Source organism: Pseudophryne corroboree, chromosome 5 (assembly GCF_028390025.1).
Source record: "Pseudophryne corroboree isolate aPseCor3 chromosome 5, aPseCor3.hap2, whole genome shotgun sequence".
Taxonomy (NCBI): Eukaryota; Metazoa; Chordata; class Amphibia; order Anura; family Myobatrachidae; genus Pseudophryne; species Pseudophryne corroboree.
Window position 1 is genome coordinate 481,469,494 of NC_086448.1, and position 24,940 is coordinate 481,494,433.

The window sequence follows — 24,940 nt, forward strand, 5'->3', positions numbered from 1 at the left end:
AGCTCATTTAATTTGATGATCTGTCTTCTGTGAGGCACTGTATAAAAGGCTTTTGCAAAATCTAAATAGACCACATTCACTGCATTTCCCGGACAAGATTGTCGCTCACTTCCTCCTAGAAGCTAACTACTGTAAGTTAGTTTGACATGATCTATCCCTCACAAACCCATGCTGGTTCTTGCTAATAATCTTAGTGGTCTGCAGAAACTCCTGTATGCTATCTCTTAGAATTCCTTCCAATATTTTCCCCACTATTGATGTCAATAGTTACCAGGATGATTTTTAGTTCCTTTTTTAAACAATGGCACTACCTCAGCTATACGCCAATCCTTCGGTACCATGCCTGATCTAATTGAACTATTGAAAATCAAGTATAGGGGTCTTGTTAATTGTTACCTAAGCTCCATAAGAATCCTCGGGTGAAGTCCATCTGGGCCAGGTGATTTATTAATCTTAATTTTGCTTAGCCTTTCCCAGACTACTTTCTCACTTAAATAAGTATCTAGCCACGAATCATTACTGTCACTATCATTATGCACTACTCCCACCATAAGTTCTTCTCTGGTGAACACTGATGAAAAAAATTTGTTCAGTATTTCCACCTTTATTTCATCATTATTTATCAATGCTCCAAATTCATCTTTTATTGAACCTATGTTCTCCTTTTTTAACCTTTTACTGTTTATGTATTTAAATAAACTTTATTAGGATTGGTTTTACTCTCTATAGCGATTTGCTTTTTGTTTTCAATTTTAGCTGCTTTTTTGCATCTTTTATTGCATTCCTTGTAGTACTGGAATGGATCCGCCTTTCCATTAGATTTAAATGCTTTGAAAGCACACTTCTTTTTATCCATTTCTTCCTTGACCTTCTTATTAAGCCACATCGGTTTGAGTTTAGTACTCCTGCATTTACTGCCCATGGGAATGAATTTGTGAATATTGCTATCTAGCAATGCTTTTAAAGCATCCCACATTTCCGTAGTGTTCTTGCCATGAAACAAAACTTACCAGTCATTGTAATTTAGTGCACTTCTCAGCATATTGAAGTTAGCTTTTCTAAAGTTAAATGTTTTGGTTGATTCCTTGTAGCTATGTTTCTTGAAACGGATGTTGAATGCGATCATATAGTGATCACTGTTTCCCAATGTTTCCCCAAATTTAGTGTTTGATATAATGTCCACATTATTAGTAATTACTAGATCCACAATAGTTTTACCTCTAGGTAGGTCCTCCACTAATTGAGACAAATAGGGATCCTTTAACATATTTAAGAACCTGTTGCCCCTAGCATTAACACATGAATCGTTACTCCAATTTATATCAGGATAATTAAAATCCTCAAACACTAGGATGTCCCCCAATCCTGCAGCATTTTCAGTTTGCTGCAAGAGTTGTTCTTCCTCATGTATGCTAATATCCGGCTGTTTGTGGCACGTGCCTATGACTAGTTTTTTTTTCATAAATACCCCCACTTGCGATTTCAATCCATAGTAACTCCACATTATCTCCAGTCCCCTCATAAATAACCTCCTTTAAGTATGGTTTAAGAGATGATTTAACATAAAGACATACACCTCCTTCTCTTTTGTTATCCCTGTTGCTCCTGAAAAGAGAATACCCCTCCAAGTTTGCAACCCAGTCATGGGAGTAATCACACTATGTTTCTGTGATACCTGTAATGTCATCCTGAGCCTTTGGTGCAAGCAATTCCAATTCTCCCATATTACCTGATATGCTTCTTGCGTTCACAAGCATACATTTTAGTTTAGTGTTTTCCTTGTCCGTTTGTTTTTTAAAGGTATCCTATCATTGTTTACAAGTGCCTTCCTAGAGTTACACTTACTGACTGTTCTTCTCCTCCCTCCCTCTCCACCCCTATCATACTTAACACAGCCCACCTTACTATTCTCTCTGATCCACCCATTAAGTATTTCTAAACTCTCCCCCCTGACATAAGTATTTTCCATTATGCTATGTACATAATTTTTTATATGCTGCAATGATGACCAATAATCATTTAGTTAATGTTTTGGCAATACCTTTGGTAATACCGTTTTTAGTACCCATGTATTTACCCTTGGCCTTTACTGGCTGCTCTTTCGTTCCCCCCATCTCCACCCCCATTTAGTTCACTACCTCCATTATCACTATTATTTCTTCCATCCTTACTATTCTCACTGCATGACCCATACTTTCTAGATAAACCCTCCCCCCAGACTCCTAGTTTAAAAGCTGATATAACCTTCTAACCTTTCTTCCCCCCAGCACCACAGCCCTCTCCTCATTCAGGTGCAATCCATTACAACAAAAAAGATGGTGCCTGACTGAGAAGTCCACCCAATGCTCCAGGAACACAAACCCTCCTTCCCACACCAGTCTCTAAGCTACACATTTACCTCCCTGATCTCCCTCTGCCTCCCTGGGCTAGTGTGTGGCACAGGTAGGATTTCGGAGAATATTACCTTAGATGTCCTTTCCTTTAATTTCTGGCCTAAGTCCATATAATCTTTCTTAAGGACATCCCACTTGCCACTAACTTTGTTGTTGGTGCCAACATGCACCAAGACAGCCGGATCATTCCCAGCCCCTCCCAACAATCTATCTGCCCATTCTGCGATATGCCATTCCCGAGCATCTGGGAGACAACAGACCATACGTCGATCACAATCCCTATAGCAGATTGCCCTATCTGTCTTCCTGATGATAGAATCCCCTACCACCACAATCTGCCTGGGTACCTCTCTATCTTTCATCCCATCTGTGCTGGATGAACAGCTTCTCCGGTTGCTAGAGGGAACAGTCTCCTTCAGCTCTGTCATTTCTCACTATCATCCACCAAATCTTTGTCCAATCGGGCATATTTGTTTGGGTTTGATAGTTCAGAGTCATGCCTCCCCCTCTTTTTCTTCCTTCTAACAGTGACCCAGCTGGCTACCTGGTTGTCCTCATCTACTGGTGTCCCTCCCTGCAACTCCTTCACTGAGATTGTGAATATCCCTCAGTCATGTAAAGGCTTTCTCTACATCAGTTACCTGGGCTTCCAAGGCAGCCTTTCGCACACCTCTCACGCAGATGTATTCAAACTGGGTCGGCTGCTCCAGGTGTGCATACATCTTGCATGATATGCACTGAGTGAGATTCTTAATCTTGGCCCCACCCATTTGCTTAACAACTCTAACTCCCTATTACCTTCTGAAGAACAGTACAAAGCAATACAAACTATGCAATACAATATTTACTATGGCCTAACTGTGAAGAGAAACAATATTCACAACAGAGCAGAAATAGCTAATTCAATTACATATAGAATGAAGTAGGTAATCAATACTTATCTGAGTGGGCCCTCTCCTGCCTCACCGCTACTCTTCCTTGCAGTTGCTCCAGCTCACTGCACCTCCTTCTCACTTGCTGCCATCACCCAGCTTCCTATACTTACTCTATTCACAATTCACAGTCCCATCTCATGCAGGCTGTGGCTGCAAAAGCAGCACACCCTCACTCACCCAGCAGCAGCAGCCATCATACACTTCACTCTTTCACACACGCACAAACTTAGCCTTCTCACACACACACACAAAATGCAGTAATGGCCCTCACACACTTTCTCCCTCACTCCACTTGCTGCAGCAGCAGCGGTCCGACAGTGGTAAGGGCCCTCAAACCCACACACTCTAACTCACTCACACACACGCACCTTCAGCTGCAGCTCTCCCTCTTGCTACATTTTCCACTGCGCTCAGCCCGGTGCCAGCCCGACTTCCACCACTTCACTTCTGACTTCCGGCTTCCGGTTTCCGACTACCGTCTCCCTAGCGTCAACAGCGTCCACCTGTCATGTGAGATTACCATTGCGAGGGGGAGATTCCTTGCAGTTTTCAAATTAAAAATGCTCCTACAATCGGTAGATTCAAAGTGACATTTTGTAAAAAATGGATTGCGATATTGAACACAATCTGATATTACTTGTTATTGAGGATATTACATGAGAACTGACAAGTATTAAATCCCAGATTGAATCCTTTGATGATACACACAAGACATCTCTATCTAATGACTTCATGGGAAACTGGTATGAGAAATTGTCTACCCAAATAGAGATATATTGTAAGTAGCTGATTCTCTACAAATGTAATAAACACATGAAGGTTGACATAAATGATATCAAATGTGTACCCATGGATATCTGGCACCTCCTCAATGAGAAGATTTTCGAGACAAAGACTAATAGGTGCAATACAGCACATTTGTACACTGATTCCTCGACTGAAGGAAACCCTCTGTAAGTGAGGGTGAGAGCCGTGATTTAACCCCTGTTCGCATACCGGAGCCCAACACACACAGGGGGGGCATAACAAGAGGACAGGATCCAGGTTGCAATCACCAGAAGAAACGGAGGTGATCTTTAATTTATCGAACAAAACCCTTAGTCCACTTGAACATAAAGTTCTCTCCAGAGGTTCAAACTTTGTCCCTATGAACAAATGGGTTCCTTTTTGAGTGGAAGATCAAACAATTCAAATTGGAATGTCAAATACATTTAAAAGAACACTACTGAGCATTTTGTACCAACCGAGTAACCAGCAGTGCCATGGAAAAAAATCTAAATTTGTTCCAGTATTACAAAATGTTTCCATCAAAGCATCCTACTAAACAATGGATTCTCAAGTACAACTTAGTGTGAAAAACTCTGAATACACCGACTCTAATTTATCTAGAGGCAAATGGGATGCCCTTATTAGCCTGAGTAAATATGATGATGTTGTCATCAGGCCGGTGGACAATGGGAGAGCAATAGTAATTCAAAATACCTGTGTATATATTGATGAATTAAACAGAAAGCTGTCGGATGATAGTACATATAGGAAATTGTCATCTGATCCTACGATACAGTTTAAAAATGAACTGGATGGTATATAATGCGGCAAGCTTTGAGTAATATTATTACACAATCTGTTCATGATGCATTAATAACTGCATTTCCTATTGTACCTCTCCTAAATTCACTACTGAAATTCCATGAGGACAGCATACATCCTCCAGCATGCCCCATTTTATCCGCCAGAGGTTATAATACCAGAATGTATCTGTTTATTGTGATTTTCTTTTACAGCCTTGTGTTTGTCAGGTGCCGCGGTCCGTGGCGCCGCTCGGTCTGCTTCCGAGCGACGCTCACGGCCGCCGCACCTCCCTACCTGCCCGGCGCCTAGCAATGCCAGGACGCCATGCGTACTGTAGCCGCCGGGTCCCTGGCAACGCTAGGACGCCGGGCGTCCTCAGCCGCTGGGTCCATAGCAACGGGGATGCCATTGGAGGACCGCGTTCCCCGTTGCCAGATAGGATTGATTAGTTGCTCATGCAGCAGGGCAGCTGCACGGCAACTAGTAATTAGGGTCTGGGGGCTGGTCTTGCTGGCCCTCCTGTCATTGGCCAGCAGGGTCTTTTTATGAGAGCCAGCACACTGCAGCCTCGCCGGTGATAGCTTCCTGTATGCTGTTCCTGCCTTGCAACGTCTGTTCCTGGTCAGCTGTATCTGGTCGATCCTGCTCCCTGTGCTTCTGAGTTCTGGAGTTCTGAAGCCGGTCCTGGGAATCCTTCCTGTCCAAGTGAACCTGTTGCAGTCATCTGAGGGTTCTCGCTTGTTGGGGTTCTCTCCCGGTTTCGTGAGTAGCGGCTTCTTCCGCGTGTTGTGGCCTAGGCCACTTAGTCCTTGTGTTAATTTTGTATTGGTGGTTTTTGCAGAGGTTTCCGCTTTTCACTGTCCTCCCCGGAACTCGGCGGTGCCGTGTGGGGGAGTGGACAGTGGTATCTTTTGTTGTTCTTTTCCTTTGGCGGCGTGCCGCACATATATTTAGTTTTAGGGTAGTTAGTAGCCCCTAGCTTTCTGTTTGCTTTAGTTAGAGGTCCCCTTGTTATTATCCTGTCTCGGTTCACGCCTTGTCTCACTCTAAGACCTGGGGGCATCGGAGTTGGGCAAACCTAATCCGCCCTTCAAACGCGGCTTCCGAGGGCCAAAGAAACCATAGTCACTCAGGCGTGAACTGACCACATGGGTAAAATAATGGAGGTAGGGTGCTAGGGGCTATTCCCGTACCACCCTTTATTTCAGCGTCACGTCCTGGTGCTCTGGACTCACTATGCAACATCTCTCTAGTTCTGAGCATCAGGAACGTAACATTATCACCGGCCCAAAAACAAAACAAAAAAAAGAATAATATAAAGAATTATTTGTTTTTGATGGGCCTTGAAATTCGGCCTCATGAATCCGGCAGTATTAGGACCGAATCCCAGCCAGCTTTTGGCCAACCAGATTCAGGAATTAACTCAGATGGTTCAAGATCTTACTCTTTGGGTGAGATCGCAGGAAGATCTTTTGCGAGCCTCCCCGAGTATGATTCCAGAACCAAAGATGCACCTTCCTGACCGTTTTTCAGGTAACCGAAAGGATTTTTTTAATTTCAAGGAAGCTTGTAAGCTTTATTTTCGTTTAAGGCCCCGATCCTCTGGTACTGAGTCTCAACGGGTCGGGATTGTGATGTCTTTGCTACAAGGCGATACGCAAACCTGGGCTTTTGGGCTAAAAGCCGATGATGTTGCCTTGCTTTCTGAAGATGCCTTTTTAAAGTCTCTAGGCCTTCTGTACGATGACCCTGATAGAGAAGCGTCGGCTGAGAGCCACCTGCGTGCACTTAAGCAAGGGAAAAATCCAGCAGAGGCGTATTGTACCGAGTTTCGCCGTTGGTCGAACGACTGTGGCTGGAATGACCCGGCCCTGCGCAGTCAGTTTCGCCTCGGTTTGTCTGAAGTTATTAAAGACAGTCTCCTTCAGTACCCCGCTCCAGAGACTTTAGACAAACTCATGGAGCTTGCTATTAAAATTGATCGTCGTCTCCGGGAGCGGAGGGCTGAAAGAGGAGCTAGTTTCAGGCCTAGTCCATGTGTGTATACTTTCCCTGAGGACGTCGAGGAGCCCATGCAAATGGGTCTCTCCCGGCTGTCCCCAGAGGAAAGAACCAGAAGGCTAAATTCTGGTCTTTGCTTGTATTGTGGTGGCAAGGGACATATCGCACGTAATTGCCCGAATAAGCAGGGAAACACTCTGACCAAGTGAATTGTGAGGGAGTTCACTTGGGTCTGCAATTAATCTCCTCTACTGATTCCTTATTAGTTCCTGTAAAAATTTCCTTTGGTAGTCTCAGTTCGTTGGTGTCGGCCTTCGTCGACAGTGGAGCTGCGGGAAATTTCATGGATCTTGGTTGGGCTCAGGCTTTGGGCATTCCACAGATACCTTTGGATAAACGTATCACCATGCACGGCTTGGATGGTGGTCCGCTTTCTAATGGGGTAATCACTCACCGCACACCTCCAGTACAACTGACAGTGGGGGCCCTACATTCGGAGAAAATCGAATTTTACCTTACCCATTGTCCGGCTGTCTCCGTAGTTTTGGGTCACCCCTGGCTTGCCTTTTTATAATCCCACCATAGATTGGCGGTCTGGGGAGATTTCCCGATGGGGTCCCTTTTGTATTAAGGAATGTATTTCCCGTCCAGTCCGGGTTGCGGCAGTCACCCCAGAACTTATTCCTTTGGAATATCAGGACTTTGTCGATGTTTTCTCCAAGGGTAATGCGGATATTCTGCCTACTCATCGGTCCTATGACTGCGCAATTGACTTAGTTCCCGGTGCCTCTTTGCCTAAAGGGAGACTATATGCCCTGTCTGGGCCGGAAACTATGGCAATGAATGATTATGTACAGGAGAGCCTAAAAAAAGGCTTCATTAGGCCCTCGAAATCTCCATTGAGTGCAGGGTTCTTTTTTGTTGAGAAAAAAGATGGGTCGCTCAGACCATGTATTGATTATCGGGCTCTGAATAAAATTTCTGTTAAAAACACCTACCCCTTGCCACTGATTTCAGTACTATTTGATCAGCTCCCGACTGCCGTTATCTTTTCCAAGATCGATCTTAGAGGGGCTTACAATCTCATCCGAATAAAATCTGGGGATGAGTGGAAGACGGCTTTCAGCACACAGTCGGGACATTATGAATACCTGGTGATGCCGTTTGGGCTGTCTAATGCTCCTGCTATATTTCAAGATCTCATTAACGACGTCCTTCGCGACTTTCTAGGAAAGTTCGTCGTCGTTTATTTAGACAACATTTTGATTTACTCTGAGTCTTTTGAACAACATATTACCCATGTGCGACTGGTCCTTCAGAAGTTACGGGAAAATCATTTATACGCCAAACTGGAGAAATGTGATTTCCACATCACAGAAGTGTCCTTCCTGGGGTATATTATTTCTCCTAAGGGGTTTTTCATGGAACCAAAAAAACTCCAGGCCATCCTAAATTGGGCACAACCCACGAACTTAAAAGCAATTCAGCGCTTTTTAGGGTTTGCAAATTACTATAGGCGTTTTATTCATACCTTCTCAGATTTGGTTGCTCCTATTGTGGCATTGACTAAAAAAGGAGCGGACCCTTCCAGTTGGTCGCCAGAAGCCAAGTCTGCCTTCCTGGCCTTAAAGCAGGCCTTTGTCTCAGCTCCAGTACTCAGACACCCTAACCCGGATCTCCCCATTATTGTCGAGGTAGATGCCTCAGAGGTTGGAGTGGGGGCTATCCTTTCTCAGGAAGACCCGGAGTCTCAGGAATTACACCCATGTGCCTTCGTGTCCAGAAAATTCTCCTCCGCAGAATCCAACTATGATGTTGGTAATCGAGAATTGTTGGCAGTTAAATGGGCTTTCGAGGAGTGGAGGCACTGGCTGGAAGGAGCAAGGCATACCATTACAGTGTTTACTGACCACAAGAACCTGCAGTATATTGAGTCAGCTAAAAGGCTTAATGCTCGACAGGCACGTTGGGCGCTGTTTTTTACTCGTTTCAGGTTTATTATCACCTTCAGGCCCGGTTCCAAGAATACAAAAGCCGATGCCCTGTCACGTTGTTTTCTTCCGGTTCACAATAACCACCCGGCTACTACCCCCATAGTACCATCGTCTGTCATCCGGGCTGGCCTCACACAGGATTTGTTTACACAGCTAGTCCAGCTTCAGCAGCAGGCTCCCAAAGTCACTCCTGCAGATCGTCTCTTTGTCCCTGAATTTCTGAGAGGCACTGTTCTAGCTGAGTTTCATGACAATAAGGTTTCTGGTCATCCGGGTATCACTAAGACCTTGGAGTTAATCTCTCGCTCAGTGTGGTGGCCTAATCTTTCTAAAGATGTAAAGGAATTTGTCCGTTCCTGTCAGGTTTGTGCTCAGTACAAGGTATCTCGATCGTTGCCGGTCGGGCAACTCATGCCTCTAGCCGTTCCTCTCAGGCCATGGTCACATATATCCATGGATTTCGTGGTGGACCTTCCTCTTTCAGCTGGATTTCGAGTCATTTGGGTGGTAGTAGACCGTTTTAGTAAGATGGCCCACTTCATTGCTCTCCCCCGATTACCCTCTGCTCAAGGGTTGGCAGTTTTGTTTCTCCGCCATGTGTTCAGGCTCCATGGTTTACCCAGGGATATTGTCTCTGATCGGGGACCGCAATTCATCGCCCGTTTCTGGAAACGTTTTTGTGCCTCATTAAATATGAAACTCTCTTTAACATCTGGGTACCATCCACAGTCTAACGGACAAACTGAACGTGTTAATCAGTCGTTAAAACAGTATTTACGGCTATATTCGACCAAACTTCAGAATGATTGGTCTGAATTTCTTCCTTTGGCTGAGTTTGCCTATAATAACTCTTGTCATTCTTCCACCAAGGAGTCCCCATTCTTTTCGGTCTTGGGCTTTCATCCTAGAGCCAATTCTTTTTACCCTCATTTTCCAGTCTCCTCGTTGACCTTAACTTCCCATCTCAGAATGATTTGGAAAAAGGTGCACCTTGCCCTTAAGAAGGCTGCCTTCCGAGAAAAAAAAAATTCTGATAGGTTCCGACGCCCATGCACTTTTAAGGTGGGAGATAAGGTGTGGTTGTCAACCCGCAACATCAAGCTCCGACAACCCTCGGCTAGATTGGGACCCAAATTTATTGGACCGTTCCTTATCGTTAAGAAGGTCAACCCAGTTGCTTTTCGGCTACGCTTGCCTAAATCACTCAAAATTGGCAATACTTTTCACTGTTCCCTTTTGAAGCAGTATTTTTCTTCCAGGAGATTCCCTCGGTAGACTTCCCAGGGTAGACCTCCGGTGGATGTTCAGGGGCAACAAGAGTTCTTGGTGGAGAAGGTTTTAGATTCCAAAGTTTCTTGGGGCCGGCTTTATTTTTTGGTTCACTGGAAAGGCTATGGCCCGGAAGAAAGGTCTTGGGTTCTGGATAACAATTTACATGCCCCTAAACTTAAGAAATTATTCATTCAGGAATTTACTCAGAAACCCGGCTTTAGGGTTCTTTAACCCCTCCTCAAGGGGGGGGGTACTGTTAGGTGCCGCGGTCCACGGCGCCGCTCGGTCTGCTTCCGAGCGACGCTCACGGCCGCCGCACCTCCCTCCCTGCCCGGCGCCTAGCATCGCCAGGACGCCATGCGTACTGTAGCCGCCGGGTCCCTGGCAACGCTAGGACGCCGGGCGTCCTCAGCAGCTGGGTCCATAGCAACGGGGACACCATTGGCGGACCGCGTTCCCCGTTGCCAGATAGGAACGATTAGTTGCTCATGCAGCAGGGCAGCTGCATGGCAACTAGTAATTAGGGTCTGGGGGCTGGTCTTGCTGGCCCTCCTGTCATTGGCCAGCAGGGTCTTTTTATGGGAGCCAGCACACTGCAGCCTCGCCGGTGATAGCCTCCTGTATGCTGTTCCTGCCTTGCAACGTCTGTTCCTGGTCAGCTGTATCTGGTCGATCCTGCTCCCTGTGCTCCTGAGTTCTGGAGTTCTGAAGCCGGTCCTGGGAATCCTTCCTGTCCAAGTGAACCTGTTGCAGTCATCTGGGGGTTCTCGCTTGTTGGGGTTCTCTCCCGGTTTCGTGAGTAGCGGCTTCTGCCGCGTGTTGCGGCCTAGGCCACTTAGTCCTTGTGTTAATTTTGTATTGGTGGTTTTTGCGGAGGTTTCTGCTTTTCACTGTCCTCCCGGAACTCGGCGGTGCCGTTTGGGGGAGTGGACAGTGGTATCTTTTGTTGTTCTTTTCCTTTGGCGGCGTGCCGCACATATATTTAGTTTTAGGGTAGTTAGTAGCCCCTAGCTTTCTGTTTGCTTTAGTTAGAGGTCACCTTGTTATTATCCTGTCTCGGTTCACGCCTTGTCTCACTCTAAGACCTGGGGGCATCGGAGTTGGGCAGACCTAAACCGCCCTTTAAACGTGGCTGCCGTGGGCCCAAGAAACCATAGTCACTCAGGCGTGAACTGACCACACGGGTAAAACAATGGAGGTAGGGTGCTAGGGGCTATTCCCGTACCACCCCTTATTTCAGCATCACGTCCTGGTGCTCTGGACTCACTACGCAACATCTCTCTAGTTCTGAGCATCAGGAACGTAACAGTGTTCAAGACAAATAATGTTTTCTTAAAGATACATCTTTATTAAATAAGATTGTGGAAATTAACATGGTGCCCTCAAATTGCCTGGGGGCTGCTATTGATGTTAAAAACCTATATACGTCCATTACGCACGATGAGGGTTTAAGGTCTGTTAAAACCTTGATTGAGAATAATCCCCTATATAGAGTACCCAATGTCAATTTCTTCATCCACTTGCTTCAGCTCATTTTACAGCGCAATTATTTTACTTTTAATAATGCATATAAGCTGTAGCTGCAGGGTTGTTCTATGGGCAGCAATGTCTCACCTTTATTTGCCAACAGCTTCATGTTTAAGACTGAGGACGAGTTGTTGTTCAGTAACAGTGAGATTCATTCCAAAGTATTGTTGTACCATCCACATAGATGATCGTATTTTATTTTGGATGGGGTCCAGGAAACTTTGGAATCCCTGCTGCTGCAACACAACGACTCGCCCTCTCCAGTAAATTTACTTACCACATACAGATGTAGCCAACTTTATCTTGACTGTTTCTCCGCCGAGACGGGCGTTTAGCCACGCTAAGGCGATAGCTGAGTTTAATCACAGGCAGGCGCGTTGAGACGATCTAGATACTCATCATGCATTACACATCTCCACCACTGTGTGGCTAATGCTCCACTAATCCAGTACTTTCGATCGTACAGTATAGCGGCGGATTGATCTACAGCTCTGGCAATACTGTAGGCGTAACGGGAAGCGGTGGAAAAAGTATGGAGTAAAGTACTGTATGTGTATGGAGACGCAACTACAGTAATTGTAATTGTGTAAAAGGAATAATGTACAGTACAATGTATAAACACCGTGCTTTTTAAAATATGAAATATACTGTATGAGCGTCTGAGTTCGCTAATGCATAGTGGGAATGGAGGACTAGCAGGAGGCGGAGGAAAACACCGTGCTTTACAAATGCGAGCGTCCGAGTCCTCTAAGGCATAAACCAACAGCAATGGGGCGAGGGCCGGGCGCTGTTTGCAGTACTTTCACACATGAAATTAGAAATCTCTCATGAGGCGTCGTGGGCTAGGGGTGAAGGCTCCCACCTCCCTCGCTGGGGGTCCAGGGTTCGAGACATGATGTGCTTTCTTTCTTTTTTTTTTTTTTTTTTTCTGTAATAATGCACTGTATTATTTTATTTCCATTGTAAGACAGTCAATGGAAGGATGCACACAGGTTTCACATAAATCAAAGTACATCTGCAGGAGCGATTCTTTACGCTAAATGCACCCAAACAGCGTGAATGAAATGAGTGTATTCTGGCGCTACCAACTAAGCAAAACAGTACTGTAGATCTTCAGCGTTTGTGCATTGCACAGGACCTGAATTTCCTCCCTGTGCAGGCCCCCAGGGGGGAAGGGCGATGGGGGTAGGGGGGAGACGATGGAAAATACTGTGCCTTTGAAATGCAATTACATGAGCGTCCGAGTACACTACGGCATACTGTAAACCAACACCAATGGGAAGGAAGTGCCAACCTTATTTTTAATGTGTTCCCGTGACATTCACTTTAACATTTTTTTTTTCTCTCCAATACAGTACATCCAATGGAAGGATGCACACAGGTTTCACATAAATCAAAGTACATCTGCAGGAGCGATTCTTTACGCTAAATGCAACCTACAGTACAGTACGGTACTGTAAGTGAGCAAAATAGTACTACAGTGGGCGTTTGTGTATTGCACATGACCTGCATTCCCTCCCTGTCTACTGCATGATCTGTGCAGGCTCCCATGGGGGAAGGGCAACAGGCTAGCAGGAGGCGGAGGAAAACACCGTGCTTTACAAATGCGAGCGTCCGAGTCCTCTAAGGCATAAACCAACAGCAATGGGGCGAGGGCCGGGCGCTGTTTGCAGTACTTTCACACATGAAATTAGAAATCTCTCATGAGGCGTCGTGGGCTAGGGGTGAAGGCTCCCACCTCCCTCGCTGGGGGTCCAGGGTTCGAGACATGATGTGCTTTCTTTCTTTTTTTTTTTTTTTTTTTTCTGTAATAATGCACTGTATTATTTTATTTCCATTGTAAGACAGTCAATGGAAGGATGCACACAGGTTTCACATAAATCAAAGTACATCTGCAGGAGCGATTCTTTACGCTAAATGCACCCAAACAGCGTGAATGAAATGAGTGTATTCTGGCGCTACCAACTAAGCAAAACAGTACTGTAGATCTTCAGCGTTTGTGCATTGCACAGGACCTGAATTTCCTCCCTGTGCAGGCCCCCAGGGGGGAAGGGCGATGGGGGTAGGGGGGAGACGATGGAAAATACTGTGCCTTTGAAATGCAATTACATGAGCGTCCGAGTACACTACGGCATACTGTAAACCAACACCAATGGGAAGGAAGTGCCAACCTTATTTTTAATGTGTTCCCGTGACATTCACTTTAACATTTTTTTTTTTCTCTCCAATACAGTACATCCAATGGAAGGATGCACACAGGTTTCACATAAATCAAAGTACATCTGCAGGAGCGATTCTTTACGCTAAATGCAACCTACAGTACAGTACGGTACTGTAAGTGAGCAAAATAGTACTACAGTGGGCGTTTGTGTATTGCACATGACCTGCATTCCCTCCCTGTCTACTGCATGATCTGTGCAGGCTCCCATGGGGGAAGGGCAACAGGCTAGCAGGAGGCGGAGGAAAACACCGTGCTTTACAAATGCGAGCGTCCGAGTCCTCTAAGGCATAAACCAACAGCAATGGGGCGAGGGCCGGGCGCTGTTTGCAGTACTTTCACACATGAAATTAGAAATCTCTCATGAGGCGTCGTGGGCTAGGGGTGAAGGCTCCCACCTCCCTCGCTGGGGGTCCAGGGTTCGAGACATGATGTGCTTTCTTTCTTTTTTTTTTTTTTTTTTTCTGTAATAATGCACTGTATTATTTTATTTCCATTGTAAGACAGTCAATGGAAGGATGCACACAGGTTTCACATAAATCAAAGTACATCTGCAGGAGCGATTCTTTACGCTAAATGCACCCAAACAGCGTGAATGAAATGAGTGTATTCTGGCGCTACCAACTAAGCAAAACAGTACTGTAGATCTTCAGCGTTTGTGCATTGCACAGGACCTGAATTTCCTCCCTGTGCAGGCCCCCAGGGGGGAAGGGCGATGGGGGTAGGGGGGAGACGATGGAAAATACTGTGCCTTTGAAATGCAATTACATGAGCGTCCGAGTACACTACGGCATACTGTAAACCAACACCAATGGGAAGGAAGTGCCAACCTTATTTTTAATGTGTTCCCGTGACATTCACTTTAACATTTTTTTTTTTCTCTCCAATACAGTACATCCAATGGAAGGATGCACACAGGTTTCACATAAATCAAAGTACATCTGCAGGAGCGATTCTTTACGCTAAATGCAACCTACAGTACAGTACGGTACTGTAAGTGAGCAAAATAGTACTACAGTGGGCGTTTGTGTATTGCACATGACCTGCATTCCCTCCCTGTCTACTGCATGATCTGTGCAGGCTCCCATGGGGGAAGGGCAACAGGCTAGCAGGAGGCGGAGGAAAACACCGTGCTTTACAAATGCGAGCGTCCGAGTCCTCTAAGGCATAAACCAACAGCAATGGGGCGAGGGCCGGGCGCTGTTTGCAGTACTTTCACACATGAAATTAGAAATCTCTCATGAGGCGTCGTGGGTTAGGGGTGAAGGCTCCCACCTCCCTCACTGGGGGTCCAGGGTTCGAGACATGATGTGCTTTCTTTCTTTTTTTTTTTTTTTTCTGTAATAATGCACTGTATTATTTTATTTACATTGTAAGACAGTCAATGGAAGGATGCACACAGGTTTCACATAAATCAAAGTACATCTGCAGGAGCGATTCTTTACGCTAAATGCAACCTACAGTACGGTACTGTAAGTGAGCAAAATAGTACTACAGTGGGCGTTTGTGTATTGCACATGACCTGCATTCCCTCCCTGTCTACTGCATGATCTGTGCAGGCTCCCATGGGGGAAGGGCAACAGGCTAGCAGGAGGCGGAGGAAAACACCGTGCTTTACAAATGCGAGCGTCCGAGTCCTCTAAGGCATAAACCAACAGCAATGGGGCGAGGGCCGGGCGCTGTTTGCAGTACTTTCACACATGAAATTAGAAATCTCTCATGAGGCGTCGTGGGTTAGGGGTGAAGGCTCCCACCTCCCTCACTGGGGGTCCAGGGTTCGAGACATGATGTGCTTTCTTTCTTTTTTTTTTTTTTTCTGTAATAATGCACTGTATTATTTTATTTACATTGTAAGACAGTCAATGGAAGGATGCACACAGGTTTCACATAAATCAAAGTACATCTGCAGGAGCGATTCTTTACGCTAAATGCACCCAAACAGCGTGAATGAAATGAGTGTATTCTGGCGCTACCAACTAAGCAAAACAGTACTGTAGATCTTCAGCGTTTGTGCATTGCACAGGACCTGAATTTCCTCCCTGTGCAGGCCCCCAGGGGGGAAGGGCGATGGGGGTAGGGGGGAGACGATGGAAAATACTGTGCCTTTGAAATGCAATTACATGAGCGTCCGAGTACACTACGGCATACTGTAAACCAACACCAATGGGAAGGAAGTGCCAACCTTATTTTTAATGTGTTCCCGTGACATTCACTTTAACATTTTTTTTTTCTCTCCAATACAGTACATCCAATGGAAGGATGCACACAGGTTTCACATAAATCAAAGTACATCTGCAGGAGTGATTCTTTACGCTAAATGCACCCAAACAGCGTGAATGAAATGAGTGTATTCTGACGGACTGTGCATCTTCGGTATTTGTGTATAGCATAAGACCTGTGAAGGCTCCCAGGAGGGAAGGGCGTAGGGCAAGACAGTGGAAAATACTGTGGTCAAAGAAAGGGCATATGTAAAACTAAGGGAAACTGTCACAAAGTACAGTAACTACAGTACTGTACGTTGAATGCCTGGAACGCACGACGTCTGAGACGCACGACGTCTGAGACGCACGACGTCTGGATCGCTCATTGAGCATAAGCATGGCTGCTGTACCTGTAGTACGTGACCGTCCCTATGCTCTGGGTGAGCTGCGTCTCCTCGTTCGCTGGCGGGACAGAACTCTCGCCAGCAACGAGGAGAAAGTTAGGGCATATAGGAGGGCCAGCAGGGATATCCTCCGGACCTACAACCGGAGGAGAACGGTGAGGTCTCTCCAGAGGAGATGGAGCGACCTCGTGAGGAGGACCCCACGACGCCTGCAGGCCATAAGGGATTGTAAGTACAGTACATTACTGTAGATTACTGTACTTTAAGTTACTGTAGTTACAGGTACAGTACATTATAGCAGGGGCTGCTGTAGCAGCAGGTATCCGGTCTATACAGCACTGTACAGTATTTGTGGTAAACAAATGGTTAAACAAGGACCAAACATTAACCCGGGTCAAAAGGTCAATTTGTTTTTTTGCGTCGACCTAGATGGTGCGGCTTTTGAAATTGGTTGACACCAGTTACTGTAGGTTGACATGGTCGTTAAGTTGACATGGAAAAAGATCGACATGCGTTTTACAAAAACAATTGTTATTTTTTTAAACTTGTGTATATACAGTAGTTCTTTACAATCCAGGTGGTCTACGATTGTGCAGTGTACAGTATCATGCAGTGTACAGTATATGCAATGTATCACAGTGTATCGTGCTGCGTAATTGCAGCGTGTCATGCAGTGTACATTCAGTATATGGTATTGTGCAGTGAGTGTAATACATAGTGAATCACATCGTGCAGCAGAGCCGGCCTTAGGCATAGGCAAACTACAGTAGGCAAATGCCTAGGGCATTTGCTATGCTTAGGGGCACCAGCAGCTTCTGCTGATTAAAATGATATGCGGCATGCCTATATTTTGCGTGACTGCGGCTGTATCTGTACCTGGCTAGGGCCAGCACTGTCGTGCAGTGTACTGTATACACATGTGGTAATTGCAGTTTTTTGTGTAGTGTACATTGTATCATATTTTGCAGGGAAATGTGCAGTTTGTCATATCACGCAGTCGTGCAGTGCATTGTGTGGTTTAATTGCAGTGTGTCGTGCAGTGTGCCGAAATTTGTGTTTCAGATAGTACAGTGTTCTAAGGGATGTTACTTTGGCAGAAATTATTCTAAGGGATGTTACAGTGGCCTAATGTGTTCTGACGTGCATTACTCTTGCATAAGGTTCATGACTGGCAGATCTCTACTTTGTGACGTAATGTGGATATACTACTGCACTACTGTGACGTACAGTAACGTGAATAAGGTGCTCTACTGTGTGACACAACGTGAATCAAGGACAGTACTGTGACGTGAATACGGTGCTCTACTGTGTGACACAACGTGAATCAAGGACAGTACTGTGACGTGAATACGGTGCTCTACTGTGTGACACAACGTGAATCAAGGACAGTACTGTGACGTGAATACGGTGCTCTACTGTGTGACACAACGTGAATCAAGGACAGTACTGTGACGTGAATACGGTGCTCTACTGTGTGACACAACGTGAATCAAGGACAGTACTGTGACGTGAATAAACTGCACTACTGTGACATGACGTGAATAAGATGAATTCAGGTGAGTACTGCATCATCTGTCATGAAATCAATTTGTAATGTAATGAACAGTACTGAGATGGTTAAGGGTGGGAGGGCTGCATGCTGATGTGTGTCATAATGTTTATAAGGGCAATGCTTATGTGTGTTACAATGTCTATAAAGGTAGTGTTCTGTCTAATACCCTGGACCTACTGTACTGTAGCGATACTGTAAGTGTACTGTATGTCACATTTAGAAATGTGCCCCTTAAGTTTTGAAGACAGTACAGTACACTATGCCCTCCTGAGTGATTAGGTGCAGGGTACTAGAATGAACAATTCCATTTATTGTGATGTCATAAAGATGCTGTCAATGTTGAATTTCATTGGCTGTACAGTATGCTGCCATTATACTGTATATATATTTTTACAGGGCTGGTAGCACGACGTCACAGGAGGCGGGACAGGCGCCGCCAAGCTGGTAAGTATTGTCAAATACAGTAGTGTACAGTACATAGTGATTTCTATAGTCCCAACCCCCTGTCCTGACCATCACAGATAACTCGCTGCAATCCGTTAATGTTAAGAATGTCTGTTTACAAAACTAAATGTAAATATTAAACACAAAGTATAAATAACATTGTAGATAGCTGAATACCCGTGCTTCGCTACGGGATGAGGATGGTAAATTCCAGTGATAGTTGTTTGTTAATTTACGTTTGTTGGCGATCTACTGTAGTATATAGTACTGTATACTTTAAGCATACTGTATCTTGCTTCTCTGATGCAGATTGTTTATTGGCCGGACCCCTTTTTGGTCCTGGATACTGTGCAGTACATGTTTCAAATTGACAGCTTCACTTACAGTACTGTTATTTTTTTTCCCACAGTACCACCACCACCACCACCTGCTGCGCTGCCAGGTATTGTGTAACGAGAATTCTGGTGCTACTGTCATCGTTGTTACACTACTGTACATGTGTCCTGGATACTGTGCAGTACATGTTTCCAATTGACAGCTTCACTTACAGTACTGTTATTTTTTTTCCCACAGTACCACCACCACCACCACCACCACCTGCTGCGCTGCCAGGTATTGTGTAACGAGAATTCTGGTGCTACTGTCATCGTTGTTACACTACTGTACATGTGTCCTGGATACTGTACAGAACATGTTTCCAATTGACAGCTTCACTTACAGTACTGTTATTTTTTTTCCCACAGTACCACCACCACCACCACCTGCTGCGCTGCCAGGTATTGTGTAACGAGAATTCTGGTGCTACTGTCATCGTTGTTACACTACTGTACATGTGTCCTGGATACTGTACAGTACATGTTTCCAATTGACAGCTTCACTTACAGTACTGTTATTTTTTTTCCCACAGTGCCACCACCACCACCACCTGCTGCGCTGCCAGGTATTGTGTAACGAGAATTCTGGTGCTACTGTCATCGTTGTTACACTACTGTACATGTGTCCTGGATACTGTACAGTACATGTTTCCAATTGACAGCTTCACTTACAGTACTGTTATTTTTTTTCCCACAGTACCACCACCACCACCACCTGCTGCGCTGCCAGGTATTGTGTAACGAGAATTCTGGTGCTACTGTCATCGTTGTTACACTACTGTACATGTGTCCTGGATACTGTACAGTACATGTTTCCAATTGACAGCTTCACTTACAGTACTGTTATTTTTTTTCCCACAGTACCACCACCACCACCACCTGCTGCGCTGCCAGGTATTGTGTAACGAGAATTCTGGTGCTACTGTCATCGTTGTTACACTACTGTACATGTGTCCTGGATACTGTACAGTACATGTTTCCAATTGACAGCTTCACTTACAGTACTGTTATTTTTTTTCCCACAGTACCACCACCACCACCACCTGCTGCGCTGCCAGGTATTGTGTAACGAGAATTCTGGTGCTACTGTCATCGTTGTTACACTACTGTACATGTGTCCTGGATACTGTGCAGTACATGTTTCCAATTGACAGCTTCACTTACAGTACTGTTATTTTTTTTCCCACAGTACCACCACCACCACCACCACCACCACCACCTGCTGCGCTGCCAGGTATTGTGTAACGAGAATTCTGGTGCTACTGTCATCGTTGTTACACTACTGTACATGTGTCCTGGATACTGTACAGTACATGTTTCCAATTGACAGCTTCACTTACAGTACTGTTATTTTTTTTCCCACAGTACCAACACCACCACCACCACCACCTGCTGCTGCATCCGAGAGCTCCGGAAGTGGTAATAATTACTTTTTGTTACAGACACACTAGTTTCCTACAGTATTACTGTAATTTTTGTATTTTACAATACTTGTCATCTTTTACACACAGACCGCCTCGTAATTGATACAGAGGAGGAGCTCATTCCCATTGATTCGGGGGAAGAGGAGCCAGATTATAGTAAGTACAGTAGGATTTTCTCAAGCCCATTCTTAAAAGTATTGACCAAGTCCACTTTTATTACTTTTCAGGCAGGGAATTCCAAACATGTACTGTACAGTATTTCCCTCACTGTGAAGACCCCTTTTCGCCTCTGTGCGAAATCGCCTCTACTTCAACAAGAGTTACTGTGCACGTGTCCTCTGTGTCCATCTTATCAAAAACCGTTCCTGTGTATTGTCCCCTTACTGTATACAGTATATTTGTAAAGGTTAATCATGTCCCCTCTTAATCTCCTCTTTTCCAATGTAAACATGCCTAGCCTGCCTTTCCTTGTATTCCATCTTCTCAATCCACTTCATCACTTTGGTCGCCCGCCTCTAAACCTTTTGTAGTTCCACGATATCCATTTTGTATTATGGTGCCCAAAATTGTGCATCCGACCCACCCTCCACTAGCCTAACCCTCCAATCATACTCTGAATCCACACTCTGCATTCTGAATGTCGGGATCCAGACAGCAGGTCTTTTAAATACAGTACTGTATGTCCCCTACCGCTGGACAGTCATTCTGCTCCTACTGTATTATGAATATATCTCTGCCTCCTGTAGCACTGTACTACTGTGCAATTTTGTAGTAACTGTACTCTACTGTATTTTGTTTATAATATTTTTTTATTTTCAACTCAGTAATTATTGACAGTGAGGATGAAAAACCCTCTCCCCAACTTGGTAAGTAAACTGCAGTATTGTACTGTACTGTACATTGTGTTAAACCAATGGGTTGGGTTTGCGTGACCAGCAGTCAGGATTCTAGCGGTCAGGTGACCGACAGTGGCATCCTGATTGCAGCAATCCCAACAGGGTGAGGTACGGTATCCTAACCCTCCTCCACTACCCCCTGATTCTGGCCTCGACATTCTCGTCTCTGTGTGCGAAATTTACTCTCCTCCTCCAATTCCTGACTGAATTTTTGCTTTACTGTATTCAACACAGAATACAAAAGTATATTTCATGGATTTTTTGCTTTCACAGGCCCTACACTGTCACAGGCGGTGGCGGAGGAGGAGGAGGAGGACCAGGACTCTCTGTCCCTCACCACACTGCACCCATTAAGTAAGTCCAGTCCGGTACATCGTGCCTCTGTAGAGCCAGTTTGAGCAAGGAGAGATTGATTGCTTCTTTTTTTGGTGGGGGCCCAAACCAACCAGTCATTTCAGCCACAGTCGTGTGGCAGACCCTGTTTATATAACATAAGGGTGGTTGGGAGGGCCCAATCACAATTCCATCTTGCACCTCTTTTTTTATTTATTTTTTTATTTATTTATCTTTGCATCATGTGATGTTTGGGGAAAATTGTTATAAGGTTTGATGTAAAAAAAAGGTTAAAAAAAAGAGGCAGATTAGATGGGCAAAGTGGTTCTTACAGTATTTGTCATCAAATTCTATGTTTCTGTATGCAGACCCTCCAACATGACCCGCCGCACTGCTCTGTTTCTAGACTTCCCTCTTAATTTATGATTTCCATCACCTGTGTTGAACTAGTTATATGATAAGAAAGCTGTTTCTTCACAGGTGATGGCAATAATAAATTAAGAGGGAAGTCCAGAACCAGAGCATTTTGTACCATGTTGGAGGGTATGTGTATTTCCTGGAATTAACCTTTTTTTTTTTTCACATTAATGTTTTTTTTCACAGGCCCTACACTGGAACAGGCCACGGAGGAGGAGGAGGATGATGATGATGCTGCTGCATTTAGTGGTAAGAATTATTACTGACATTGATCTGATGCCATCAGAGTAGCACTTTTCATCAGATTTTTCTGGCAAATGCGTAGAAATCGGATGAAAATTGTTTTTGTTTGAACTGGTGATATTGCCCATACAGTAGCAACCGATCACATCCCACATTAACATTTACAGTATCTAGTTACACTTACAGACGATAATACAGTACAGTAGGTAATATTTGATTGGTTGCTACTGTATGGACAACATCCTGTTCTAAAAAAAACACCCATCTTACTCAATTTCTCTCTCTCTCTCTCTCTCACCCCTTGTCACTGTCTCTCCATTCATCTCTCTAGATACTGTCAGTGATGAATTTCCCATTAGGCACGAGAGGCACGTACTGTACCTAGTGGCGGCATCTGTTTGGGGGCCTCAGTTGGATGCTTACAGTATGCTAATACTGTCATCCCAAAAATTACCACTACAGTAACTGCTAAATATTTTAAGTGTACTGTACAATATGCACATACAGTACTGTACAGTATACATAATTCAAAAGAAAAAAGAGTTGCTACTGTACCTTATTCTAGTCATAATCACCGGCATACGGGTCACTCACAAATTTTCTGATGGTCTCGGTGGGGTCCCTTGGAATCACCATGCCTGTCACAAGCATACCTTTTTTTACCCACCTGACACTGGGCCTGGACACTAGTGTACTATTACTATACTTTTTACTGTATACTGTATCTTATAATATTCTTCTCTTTTACCCACAGACGACGAGCCAGAATACATTTTTGGTAAATATACTGTACAGTAGCAATAGTTGGTACTGTAATTACAGTATTTTTTTTTTCTCCAACATTATTTTAAGTCAAACTGATATGACTAACTGTACTGTATTATCTTTTTACAGTCCGTCGCCAACCAGTGGAGGAGACACCTGGTAATAAAATAGAAATACATAATGCACTGTACTGTATTCTAACTTACTGTAACATGTATAACACTGAGCTGATCATCTTCACACCCTCTGACATAACCTTACAGTACAAACTGTACTTTCTCTCCTTTTTCACCCTCTTCACTCCACAAATGCATGCTGCGTTTCCTGACTACTGATATAATAGTGTGTAGAGCGTAGCGAGGCACCGTGCCCACCGCGTGGCGAGCGAAGCAAGCATGCAAGGGGCTGCTTTCCGCTCGCCGCCCCTGTCGGGATTGTGTGGTCGGGATTCCGGCGTCTGTATTTTGACTGCCGGGATCCCGTCCAGCGGGATTACGTACTGATCTCCAGTCTGAGCCTGCCCTAGGCATAGGCATACTTGCCAAATGCCCAGGGGCACAAGCAGCTTCTGCTGATTAATATGATATGCAGCATGCCTACAGTATATTCTGTGCATACAAAATGCATTACTAATGTGCAGCATTATGTGTATACAGTACTTTGTTGTGTAACATATACTGTAGCAAGGGCACTACTGTGTGGTCTAATGTGAACAAAGAGCAATATGATGTGATGCAATGTGAATAAGTGGGAATACTTTGAGGAGTAATGTGGTACTATCATATGATGTAACGAGAAAAAGAGACACTATTGCATGATATGTTGTGAATAAAGTTGCAGTACTGTGTGGCGTCATTTCAGATTGGGGAATTACTGTGTGGCCTTGCCCCTTCCCAGCAAGAACATGCACCGTTTTGGGATGCACACCGAATGTGCACACTGTTGCTATTTTAAACATACAGTACAGTAAGTTGGAGGAGCACCAAAATGACGACTGCTATGGTTGAGGGGTGATGGTGCTGGGAAAGGGGTACAGGCTCAGAGGCGGAAATAGCATCTGTGCAAGGGGGCAGCATCCAAAAACTTGACTAGGGAATCATTATTTATGGCTGGCTCTGAGTACAGTCCACTATTATGGATAGTACTCCCTACAACACCACCTACAGTACTGTAACCCTCTTTTTTCTGAAGCGGTCATGAAATGTCATGACTGCTAATACATACAGTAAATGTCTACAGTATTTGTACTGTGGTGTTTAATTCCTTTGACAATTTGTTTATGACCTATTGAAGCTAAACTCTTGTACAGTACTTTATATTTTGAATACCAGCAATACAGTATAATACTGTACCTACAGTATACAGTAATAATTGTTTACTATTTGAATGTGACTAAATGTTTTTTTTTCTCCAATATAGTGCCAATTATTTATGGGGGCCCTAGACAGGGGCAAGATAGGTGGGCTGGCCCAGAAGCGGGCAGGCAGCAGCCCACTTATACAAGAGGTAAACTAAAGCAATGTTTAAATTACCTCGACAGCATACAGTAGTGTTTGATTTACTGTACTGACAATACAGTACTGTACATTGTAAATAACAATATTGTCTAATATAGAGTAAAGTACTGTATTGCCATTACTACACTGTAAAGTATTCAGTATTTGTTTTGTAATACTGTCCTTTTTTTCCCACAGAACAGTTGCAGCGTGCCATCCAGCTCCAGCGGGTGGTGGTCCACCTCCTAGTGGACCACTATTTTAATATTTTATTAAGTTTAATTTAATTTTATTTAATAAAAATTTTTGTTCTTGTACTCCATTGTATAGTATCTTTTTCTACTGTATAAGATAGGCATACTGTACACCATACAATTATCTGGCAGATAATCTGCAAGATCTGGCTGTTTGTAATGAAATTCTCTCCTAATTTAGCTGTGGTGTACAGTACCTCCTGAGTGTGCTGGGGTGCTTTCTGG

General features: G+C 44.5%; 1 long non-coding RNA gene across 1 annotated transcript; it reads left to right on the forward strand.

Moving 5' to 3' along the window:
• Positions 1–20,403: 20,403 nt before the first annotated feature.
• Positions 20,404–24,736, forward strand: LOC134929149 (uncharacterized). The gene is made up of 8 exons (XR_010178326.1): positions 20,404–20,467; positions 21,136–21,177; positions 21,481–21,561; positions 22,144–22,206; positions 22,955–22,978; positions 23,095–23,124; positions 24,385–24,471; positions 24,660–24,736. It is a non-coding gene; the product is annotated as an uncharacterized LOC134929149 (long non-coding RNA).
• Positions 24,737–24,940: the final 204 nt, after the last annotated feature.